The sequence below is a fragment of the Arachis ipaensis genome, chromosome B10, assembly GCF_000816755.2.
Source record: "Arachis ipaensis cultivar K30076 chromosome B10, Araip1.1, whole genome shotgun sequence".
NCBI lineage: Eukaryota > Viridiplantae > Streptophyta > Magnoliopsida > Fabales > Fabaceae > Arachis > Arachis ipaensis.
The window spans coordinates 6,681,921-6,694,453 of record NC_029794.2 but is presented as its reverse complement, the minus strand read 5'-3'; the positions used below and the strand labels follow the sequence as shown (position 1 = coordinate 6,694,453).

The 12,533-nt window shown below is 29.6% G+C and overlaps 1 pseudogene; it reads left to right on the top strand.

The window, feature by feature from the left end:
* LOC110267492 lies at positions 4,608-5,203 on the top strand (annotated as a pseudogene).

Below are 12,533 nucleotides of genomic sequence, written 5' to 3'. Positions count from 1 at the left end.
AACTAGAAGAATCTATATTATTTTATAACAGTAATATTAGAGAGACAAAAAAAAAGTCTTTATATTTTTTTATTAAGATAGTCTCAAAAATATACTAATTCAAAATGTCTTTGTTTATGTCTCATTTATCACACATATTTTTATATTTCTGTATTTTTGTCTCAATATATTTTCATATAAAAATAAAACTATGTGTCATTTGAAACTAAGAAGGAATTGAAATTGCAAAGAATTCTATAAAAGAATTCTATAAACTCAATTAAGAGTCGTTTAAATCAGTCACTTTGTTACTGATTCGTAGAAAAAATAGTAACCACAATAATCATCCAAACCATAACCATAGTAGAACTGGCCTTATATATATATATATACTAGCAAGAGGCCCGCGCATACGCGCGGGTGGGTGATTGAGTTTATGAAATTAATAACAAAAATATAAAAAGAACATATAGAAATTGGATAATGATATATTTGTTATATATATTTATTGAGTTTAAAAATATGATCACAATAATATAACTAATAATTCTAAATCATAATTCTAAATCATGTATTAATTAAACATGCTTAATTCAACAATTACATGAATTGAGTAATAAAAATTTGTAATTAAGAGTTCAGGTAGTATAGGCACTACATTGTATTCATTTTTTGAATGTGCAAGTTTTCTATCTCTCAAATCAAGAATCCATTATACAGATTCTCTTCGTTCTCTGACGTTTCCATTTTTTATTGAAGACCTTAATCTTATATTCTGAGTTAAAGTTAATAACTTCTATTCATGCCATAGATAAAAAGAATCAATTGATGCATTAATAATATCTTGTCTAGATCCATTTGTTATCATAGGAAGAATTTGAACATATGATAATATTATGTAATACTTATTTTAATAATTTGGTTTTGTATTTGTGAAATTTTTGAAGGTATAATTTTGAACAGACTTAGGCTTAGTTTAGTAAAATTTTTCGAAGAGATGCTTCTGCTTTCCAAAAGCATAAGCACCTCGTTTTGCATTTGATAAATCAAAAGCTCATGTGCTTATACTTGCGACTTTTAAAAGTTAGGGATATTTTTTATGAGCTATTATTTAGAGTGAATTACCAGTTCTATCCAAAATATTTGTATTCTAAATTTCTAATTTCAAGAAGGGATTCTCAAAATTCCAACTATAATTCATGATGTATAATTGACGACAGGATAACATTAAATCACTTTTATAAATGTTAGTGATACAAATAAGACAATTTAAATGTTAGAAACACAAATAAGACTTTACTCCAAATGTTGGAGACAAAAATAATATTTTACTCGAATAATAAATATTCGATGGTGTTTCACTACAACATTTTTTAGCTATTGCAACATATCCTGCAAATAATACTCAAAAAGTGTTATCTAAACTAACTAAAGACAACATTTAATATTTGTTACATAAAAATAAAGCTGTTGCAACTCTTTCTTAACAACACACTATAAATGTTCCTTTTTGATCAATTAAAGTACAAGTAAAAAGTATTGCTTTTGTAAATTAAACAAGCAACATTTGTGATATTTATATATTACACTTTATAGGTGTTGTTCTTACAATTTTTAATAAGCTTCTCATTATAAATGTTGCCAAAACTCAACTAAAATTTTTTCTCTAAAATTTTGACATTCTCTCCAATATTTTAACAAAAATATATTTTTTCCTTTTTTTAACTTAGCACAAAATACATCTTTATAATTTATATATTATTTACTGATTTTTTTTTTTTTGGCCAAGGACCTGGACCAATAAGAGTCCAAGTCCAAATCAGAACCCGAAACCCACCCACGTCTCTTCTCATTGTGCAAGAGGTGCTGCTGCACTTGTTAGCCATAGCAGCAGCTACAATTCCTCAGCGTGGTGGCGCAGCCGTGACGACATCAATAAACCACCGACGACTATCCTCTGCATTGATTCAAATCCTACTGAGTTCAAAACAAAATTCCAAGCCTTATTTTCAATTAGAAACCCTAACCCCAACCATTTCAAACCCTTCTGCGCGATTTACCCTTGTTTGTTCGATTTTCTCATCGTTGCTTGTGAAGTTGTGTTCCTCTCTGCTCGCATCGCCGTCGTGCTTGTTGCTGCTCGCGCACTGTTGTGCTCATCGCTGCTCGCATCGCCGTTGTGCTTGTCGCTGCTCGCATCGCCGTCGTGCTTGTCGCTGCTCGCATCGCCGTCGTGCTTGTCGCTGCTCGCATCGCCGTCGTGCTTGACGCTGCTCGCATCGCCGTCGTGTTCGTCGCTGACTTGCATTTCCTCATCGTTACTTCTGAAGTTGTGTTCCTCTCTGCTCGCGTCGCCATCGTTTGACCTTCGATCGTCTTCGCTAGCAGTTCGAGCTTCCATCATTTCTGCTCGCTTGTTCATCACCGGGTACCTATGATTCTGCCTATTCCTTTTTCTTTTTCATTTTGAATCCTAATTTTAATAACGTTGACGTTGTTATTATAGGGTTTTTGGTAACAATGTTGCTGTTTCGAGCTTGCCGTTCATATTTGTGTATTTTGTAACCAGATCTATAAAGTCTTTAGGTTTTGCTTGCCGTTCATCTATGATCTCTTCTAATTTGCCAGCATTCTTCTGCTAGGGTTCATCACCGCTGATCATTGTTCTGCAGGTACTCATGATTTTACCTCTGTTTTTATTTTTTATTTTTGTGTTTTGAATCCTAATTTTTGGTTATATGAAACTTGTTGCTGTGTGTATTAGTGTTGAGGTAACTCTACTGTCACTGTGTGGGTTTAATGGAACTGCATGTGTATTTTAAATCTTCTAGTTAAACTTAAACTTATTTTTACATACATAGCTTTGTGCAGTACCATTTTATTTTGGTTCTTTTATTATGATTTTGAATTTTAGCTTATTTTCATTCTATGTACTCTGTAGAAATTGGGAAACAGGGTAAGTAGTGCTGATATTTTGAGATTAGCAATTGGGAAACAGGGAAAGTATTATATGCGAAACTAATATATAGCTGGTTGTTATAAGTTTCAGCTTTTATCAGATAGTCTCATTTCTACTTTTACTTCTGCATTCATTCCTCAGTCCACTGCAAAAAACAAGGTTCTATTATAACTAACAGAAAATAAAATGAGAAGATTGTATCTTTATTTCTGAGTTTATATTATTATTATTATTATTATTATTATTATTATTATTATTATTATTATTATTATTATTATTATTATTATTATTATTATTATTATTAGTCTCTTGAGCGTTCCACGTTTGTTGCTGTTTATATTATTATTATTAACTGCCAGAAACTGAGTATTCACATTCCTGGCCTCATGGTAGCAAAATCTTGTTCCCCCTTATTTGCCACGTGTGCAACTCAGTGGGTCCCACCCTTGCATTTGATTGGTTCTTCTGCTCTCTTACTTCATAAATATATTGTTATTGCAGTTTGCACTTTTGGTATGTAACATAAGCTTGTTACATGTTATATACTAACAAGGGAAGAAGAATTAGAAAAGAAGAAAAATTGCAGTCTTATTATCTTCCCTTAACCAAATTCCACACAACGAAGATAACTGAATATTCTTCCTTATTAAGGTACTCTTCTAAGTTCTAACATGCTTGAATTATTGTATATCATTATTGTTTTTGTTTGGGATCTTATTATTCATACTTCATACATGTTCATACTTTGATTAATATGGTTGAAGTTTGGTGAAATTCACTGGAAATCACTTTTCTATTCATGTTATGTTACCAAAATTCTTAGAACTGCTAAGACCAATACTTGAATCATCACATGCCTTCTTTCCATTGGGGGACCCTATTCGGAATAGATATATATGGCTACTTCATTGTACAAATTAACGCGTATATTCATAAATATCTTTTTGTAATTTTCTTTATATATAGTCATCATGTACGTATCTTATCCTTGGTTTTTTTGACTAGCTCTGTGGACCTCTTATCTTTGTTATGACAATTATTAGAATAGCAGGGGCAAAGATTTACATCTTAGATTTCTTTTTTTCATTTATAAGTTAAGCATAGGAGAGAGATTCATCACTGCAAAAGGAAGAACTCTGTTGTGATAAATAAACTCAATAAAAATAATATAATAGAATGCAAATATTTTTGTGAAGTACAAGTTTATGCAATTTTTTTACGGTAAAAATATCAAAAATTAAACGTGTTTTAGTTAAAGGTTAAAATTACAGCTAGAAGTGGACCTAACCAACTTATAATCCAACTCTTTTTGTCTTAGCTGTCCAACAAATGGTACAATCATGGCTCATACAAACTCCATTTCTATGCTTACAATTATATTATCAATGCTCTCTATGGTTAATTACTGCTAATTCATGAGAAATTGAATTTGAATTTGATCATATATGTTACTCTTTCTATAGTGTTTCTTTTAATTTCTTATTAAAAAAACTTAAATCACTGTTTTGCCATTATATTGGGTTTGGTCTAATTGTATGAAATTGAAACTAACTTATTTTTTAGTTATTTTGTCTTCATCAGCTCAGAGATTCTTATGGTGGTGGAGTTAACATGCTACAAGAAGAAGAAAAAGTCATAACAGGTGATAGACAATAACAGTGAGGCAAGGTTTTTGGGATTTGAATTTGGTAGTTTTGAAATATTGGGAAAAATTTGTTAGTGTTATGACTTGTATATCATAGTCAAATGGAGTTGTTTGAATCATATTTTCATAGAGTTCAATTATGTTAATTTTACAACTTTTGGTGTTTATTAGTATCTTGGCATCCTGGGCATTGTATTTAATTTGTTTGTGGATTTTGATTCAATAATGATATCTGAGATTGTGTTAACCATCTGTATTTGATGATTTGCTTATCTCCCTTTACTGTTGCTTGTCTACTTCAAGAAGTTAGAGATGACTGATGATTAAGTCTTAGGATTCATTGCCAACTTTCTTGGCATTTTCAGTTTTGCTTTGGTTATAGCATATCACTTGTTTGTGACCAACCTTAAATATGAAGCTAGCTAGAATACTTTGAATTTTCTGATGTATTTGAGACAAAAAGTTTTGATTGCCAGCGTAAAGTGCTTATTAGCTATGGAGTTGTTATTAACTAAGAGTGTGAATTGTCAATTGACCTGAATTCTTGGCCTATTGTTGGTTCTTATTTTGTTCTCATTATGATAATGAAACTAAAGCTGGCTTGTTTTAATTATTTTGTCTTCATTAGCTCAAAATGATTCCTCTGGTGGTGGAGTTAACAAGCTACAAGAAGAAAAAGTCATAACAGGTTTATTAGATGGAAGTGGAGAGTATACTCTTGCTTATGAGGATAACGAAGGAGATAGAATGTTTGTTAGAAATGTGCCATGGCAGTAAGCATGTTTTTGTTTTCTATTTTTATTGCTATGAATTCTAATCACTTTATTATATATGAAAACATGCATATATGAAATTTTTTTTTGATATATATGAAAACATGCATGCATAATAAAGTGTAATTGATATATGAAAACAGAATTTTGACTAATAGTTTAAATTTTGCCTGCTGAATTTAACAAGTGATTAAATTCACTAAACAATTAGTTGCTGTTGTTTGAGTATTGACAGCTTTCTTTTATTTTGAAGCCAAAACTCGCTGTTTGTTATATGTATCACATGCATCAACCAAATCAAAGAAAAAATAAGTGTTAGTTCTTAGTTTGAAGCTTTTCTTACTTCATAAAGTACAACAACAAATGGGATAAAAAAGGTTAGTTCTATGAGAAGCATATATATTTCAACAGTAATCACCTATAAAGATATCTATTTTTCAAAAGTTTATGCACCAACTATACTAGTTAGAAAAATTAAATTAAAGTGGTAGTTTCATCTAGCAAGGAATTATGGCCACTAATACAGACATAGGCTATAGAAAAGCTTTCAACGCATCAGCCAAATATGTGAGTTTGAGAGCTTTTATTATTATTTTTCCATTTTTTGCATATTCATTCTGTCATATGAATCCATCTATGGCCTATCACTATTTTCCCATCACTTTATTGCTCCCTGCTATTGATCTTGGTAGATGTGACAACTACATAGTTTTTTTTATCAAACTCATCAATTAAAATATTTATCAATCAATTCTATTTCTGATGAAAATAATTATTAATTAATTTGTTGTGTATTATTTTGCAGATTTAGGTATTATTGAATTTACATGGAATAAGCCAACACATGGAGAAGAAATATACAAGATATTTTTTTGGCAAACATGAATTATTATTTTGTCACTAACATAATAATATAATTTTTAGTATGTAATTTTGCTTGGATTGTATATAAGATTGTAATGGACTAAATAAGTACCTTGCCTGTTCTTATTTAATTATATTTTAATTTCATGGATCTAGAAATCTCCTAGGGGAAGAATTGATAATTTAGATTTTAAAGAGATTGAACGGCCTGAGCATCGGTTGAACTCTTCATTGAAGCAAATTAGGCCTAACAAGTAACAAGGTATGCAAATTTAGTAGCCGACTCTCATCAACTTTATATTGAGTTCACTGGGCTGATATCATTATGGTAATTAGAGATTATGTTGGTTGATTACTTTTAATTTGTTCATAGTTGCTTATATGTGATCGTAGTTTATCGGGATTTGGTGGCATATATACAACTAGCTTTGAAGATTTTCACTTAGTAATTTTTGGTATACTGAATGCTTCACTAACAAAGGAATTTTGCACTGTAATTTTTCTCATTTATTTATTAAATTACTGAGATAAATGTGGACTTCAAGATCAAGCTTTTTACAATTGATGGCAAAAGAGTGAAGTACTATTTGGGACACAGGTAACTACTGATTTTCTAGTTATTTGATATATCCTAGTGCTCCACTCTATATTGTGTGTGAAAGTTATTGTTTCTCACTATCATATGGGTTACAATGAGTTTGAACTTATTTGAGAAAAAAATAGAAGGAACCACTTCCAATTTTTTTACTGATCTTCTACTTCCAATGAAAAATGTTTTCTAGAGGATTTTCATTTTACTATAAGCATACTATTGAAAATGCTTATTTTTTGTGTATTATTTGCAGATTTAGCATATGGGATAAGTCAAGCATGGATATAAAATATGCAAGTAGATTGATATTTTTTGACAAATATTAATTACTATTTTGTTATGACAATTATTGTTAGACAAGAATTTTATTGTTTTGTTGAGAATTATTGATGAATATGTATTTGAAATACTAATTGAACTTTTAATATCAATTCTAATTAGAATTTTATTATTAGTTATTTGGTCTCTTTTATAAATTTTTTCTATTGTGCACAAATTTATTTATTAATTAAAATCATTATATATGTATGAACAAAAAATTTTATTTTTTTTGTATTTTCATTTCAAAAGTAACTTTTATTTTTGCCAAAAGGCAACTCTTTTATTAGTTGCATATTTTGAATATTAGACAACACTTATATGGTTGCATATTCAAAAGAAAAAGCAACACTTGTTTAAGTTACATATCCAAAAGAAAAGGCAACACTTGTATAGGTTGCATATCCAAAAGAAAAGGCAATACTTTAAAGGGTTGCATATTCAAAACTAATAGGCAACACTTCAAAGGATTGCAAATTCTAACTTATAAGCAACACGTAAAAGAGTTACACTTTATTACAAATAGGCAACACTTTTTAGTAGTGACCAAAATACGAGAGAAGAGATAACACTGCAAAAGTGTTGTCTCAAACACACTTTTGAAGTGTTGTTGTTTTTCAACCAAAGGCAACACTTACCAATTGTTGCTCTCAAAAGCGTTGCTTTTGAAACAAAAAAGTGTTGCCTTGATCTAAGGCAACGGCTGCATATGCAACGCTGACCAAAAACGTTGCCTTAGGCCCGAAAGTGTTGCCATTGATTAAAAGCAACTTTTTGTCAGCCTTTAGGCAACACTTTTTAAATGTTGCCTCAACCTGAAAATGTTGTAGTGTTTGCATCATCATATGTGAAATTCACAACTAAAAGAAATAATAGCCTTCACATTTAACATGATTTATCAGCGTCTCAACAAAAGTTATATGGCTTGTTGCTTACCTGAAATTAATTGAAGATGAATTTATAACAAGAATCTAGTGCTTTTAGTTTGTCCATACATGGTTACATTCATCATAGTTACAAAAAGTCAAAATTACCACTTTATACTAGTGCCTAGTTGTCCTCAACCATCTATTACTTTATAGATTTAAAAACAACAAATACACTATATTCGGAATCATAAATCCAAAACAGTATATTAAATAGTATTTGAAGGAAAATTGTTGTCCAGTACAAAACAGTGAAAATAATAATAGAAAATAGAAACCCACTTGAATGTAAAACTATTCTAAAGATCTAAATTGTTACTTAATCTCATTGCTACATTATAAGAGTCCCTTGTAGCCAGCTTATAAACAATTTATTCATAATAAGAGATCTCTTTACACAAAGTATTTATTCATAATTTAGATTAATTAAAAGAAAATTAGGTAAATATTCAATCACCTAAGTTAGTAATAAAAAATAAAATCATTCAAAATAAAAAAAAATATAATTTCTAGTCAAAATAAGAAGAAAAGTAAGAACCTGATAAATTTTATACGATAAAAATTGTAAAAGCATGGAATTTAGATATAAAATTGTACATGAGTAACCTTCTTTAAATACATTATTCTCTTTGCTCTATATTTTTTTTGTGTAATCCTCCTTGCTCTAAAATTGCCAAAAAATTCCATTACAAACTCACTTAACTGCAAGTTGAACAATTTGGAATCAGAAACATAATATTATTGGAGTCCAAGCTTTTAAAGTCATTACATGATGTCAAATGATATAGCTTTCTAAAGAATTGTAGATAATAAACTGCATAGTTTCTCATGATTTGCTACACCTAGTCCTAAACTTAAAATAAAATGACAAACCCGGAGGCAGCAAGTAATTCAAAAAAGCAAAACATCATGATTTTTTCATTTCTCCTACTACTTAAAAGTGATAGACTTATTTCCACTACAATTGCATCGCTAAATCCAAAACCACGGGCTACTCATTAGCACCAAAAGTTGAGAACAAATTATCATAACAGTCACCACCACAAATAGCTTGCAGATTTCCTTCTCAATCAAAACCCTACTAATAAAATTAATCATGTAAATATTATTTAATACAACTGTTAATCATGTAAAATAATAAGAATTTTCACATTAGTAACAGAGAAAAAAGAGGTCTTATTTCTTGTAAGAAAGAATATTATAAGATACACTTTTATTAGTTCCCATGAAAATTGGAGAATTTTTAGATTGTTAAAATAATAACCACCATAATAAAATAGCAACATTATAGTGGAGCAACTGCAGTCATAATATCTTAAGAGTTTAAGCTTTGCTAAGATCAAACATAAAACTCAAAAAGTTTCAAATTCTATGGTTTAGCATGCTTATTTAAGTTAATCAAAATGCAAAAAATGTTAAATAACTTTTTGGTTCACTTAAAATTCATTTATAGCTCATGTAATTTATCATATTTATTTAGATTTTGATACAAAAACAATTCAAAAAGATCGGTTTTGATCCCACAATTTCTTGGTCTATATTAAATGTTAAAAGTGGTGACAAAAATAATATAGGTGCCAGACATCAAGTTTTTAGATACCATTCAGTATTTAAAAATTAAGGGCAAAAATAAATTAAATATCTAAAAGATATTCACATATTTGATTCACACTTCTCATAGGAAATACATTAATAACCAAAATACTTCAAATTAAACCCCAAACTCAATGACTTTATTTTTATTTTACATCGTTTGAAAAATTCAATGAGTATAAGATAATACCAATGAAATTAAATTCATTTCATATTACCAATATATAGTTTAACAAATCAAGTTAGTAGTACTTATTCACCACCTTTTCCTCTGCCATCTCCTTTCCTCACCCTTAAATAAGTCACCTCATTCAATAATATTCTTCAAAAATGCCTAAGCTTGTTTAACTTTCTAATAATGAAAAAACTACCGTTAATTATGGACAATTTCAATTACTACTTTCTCAATGTCAATTGAATAGTCTTAGAAAAGACCAGCTGAAAAATAACACACAAAAAACTACCTCCTATGATATTTTAGCAATTTCTGCTAACACAAAAAAAACTATCAAAATCTCTTGAAATACTACGAAAAGAAATGCTCACCAACAACAACCCATTGAAGAACTTCACCAAATTGAGGAAGGAGAAGAATCTTTTCAAGATCTGAAATAAATTAACTATCATTTGTAAATTTCTATAGATCTAAAATGAGATGTTTCTCTTAGTAAATAGGAGAAGCTTAGTTTTCATGTATAGTTGAACCCAAAATATCCAAGCAAGAGGGATTCACCATATTAGAAGAAATAAAAATATGTATGTTTATGATGAAGACTTTTAATTGCTCTTTTAGCAAAGCTTATACAAAAAGAATATTTGAAAAGAATATCTAAGTTAATGTATCATGAATGAGTGCAATAAAATGTAACCAATCTTCATTGAGATAATCTTTTCTAATGGCTTCAGCAAATTGCAACAAATGTTAAAAATCAAATTAAAATTGCTAGCAAACAATAACAAAAAATATGAAATTGCATGGAAAAAAGCTTGGTCCGCAAAAATGTAGTGAGAGTACTTACCTAATATTAGCTTTTTGGCGTCACCATCTTGCTACAGAGCTGTTGCCTTAACACTACAGCATCAACACCAACGCCGCTGAGCCTCTCTTTTAATGGGTAGTAAACACAACAGAATGGGTATTAGCTCTCATGAAAGAGTCAAAGCAGTTGCATTCCTAAGCAACAACACCTGAAAGAGCAATCACTTTTACCTCACACTCTTGCGATGGCAACCCGCAGTATGCACCACTGTTTCAGCATCTAAGAAAGAAAGAAAATTAATGATTCAAAATGAAACATTGGCATTAATTTCTCCCAAAAGTTCGCATAGACAAATACACAAACATTTTATGAGCAAGGAGATTAATTAATTACATACAGTTATGAGATTGTTGCACACATATATTGCTACCCTCTAAAAGGGAAAAAGGAAAACTTTAGCAATGACTTAACAATTCGGAATAAGCATTGTTATTCACTAAAATATGGCTCTAAAGGCAAAACATATAGCAAAAACAAAATTTTGTCTTACCCAGTGTATGCTTTAGGTCAAGCGCTGCGACAGAGGTGGATAGTATTTGTTCAACACCTTCACCTCTCCCATCTTCTCTCTTTTGTGTTTGATTATGTTTCGGTCACTGAAACAACCACAAATATTCAAACTTGAAATTAATAATTTAAGTAAAGATCGAAATATTAAAAATTAAAATTCTCAATGCCATGTAATAATTCAATAATTTTTCAAACAATAAAATTAAATGTAATCTTCATTTTCATATTTTCTAATTATAATCATCCTTATCACTTATAAAACTCATACGTATTCGAAGGATTTGTGGTTTGTATTGTAGCAGTCAATTTACGTAAATTTGTTAAAAAAATATACGTGTACAACTAAATTTCTGAAAAGAAAAAATAGATTTGATAGTAAGAAAAAATCAATGATATATTTGATTCGAAAACATAGCAAGAAAATAGCCCTTTTAAATGAGCTTTGAGTTTTAATATTTTTAAATTTGTCCACCGAATCCTTAAACAAACTCTATAACAACTACATTTACGTCTTTATATGTAGGCTTAATCTTATCGTCATCCCCTGAAAAAAGAAAGAATGCAAGGAGGCATGGAACTTTGACTTTGAAGGAAACAATCCGACAAAAAAAAATGACAACAATAATAAAATTAGTGGTCACTATAAGAAAAACGTTATTATAGAACAATTTTCTTTGACAACTTAGACTATTAAAAGAACTCAAAAGTCAAATAAATGCACAACAAATGAAGGAGTTCTTATAAGTCATTTTAAATTTTTTTTGCATAAAACACACCTTCAAAACCACTGGAAACTAATTAAAAAATTTCATGTAATAGATTAATTTCCCAATGTCTCAATTTAGTAAGTATAATAGTAGTAGTAGGTACCTCCAATGTAAAAATCTCAAAAGTTAGAGTTGATGCAGAGGGAGTGTGGATTCTGAAACAGCATCATCTTCAAAAGAGAACGGTGTCATCTTTCCTCTTGAGACCATCATATTAAATTGGAATCTCTTTGATTGGAATGTATCTATTTGACACAAAAGATAAATAATTAATGAAAATCATTTATGAGCTTATCTTTTAAAAAAACACAAAAAAAATGGAAGATTAATTTTATAAAAAAGGGTCTATGGATAAAATAACATACTTGATAAGTGTTTCAGGGTGAGCAACCACAATGACATAATAAATGCAATGTAATTTGTCAACTGAATTGAAAATCACAAATATGGCACTCCCAAACTTAAAAAATATCATTAAATAATAAGTGTAATAACAATTTTTCCTTTCTGCAAGACTATTTCTTCTTCTTTTGCTTCTGATTCTCTTTTAGTCACTAAAATAATCAC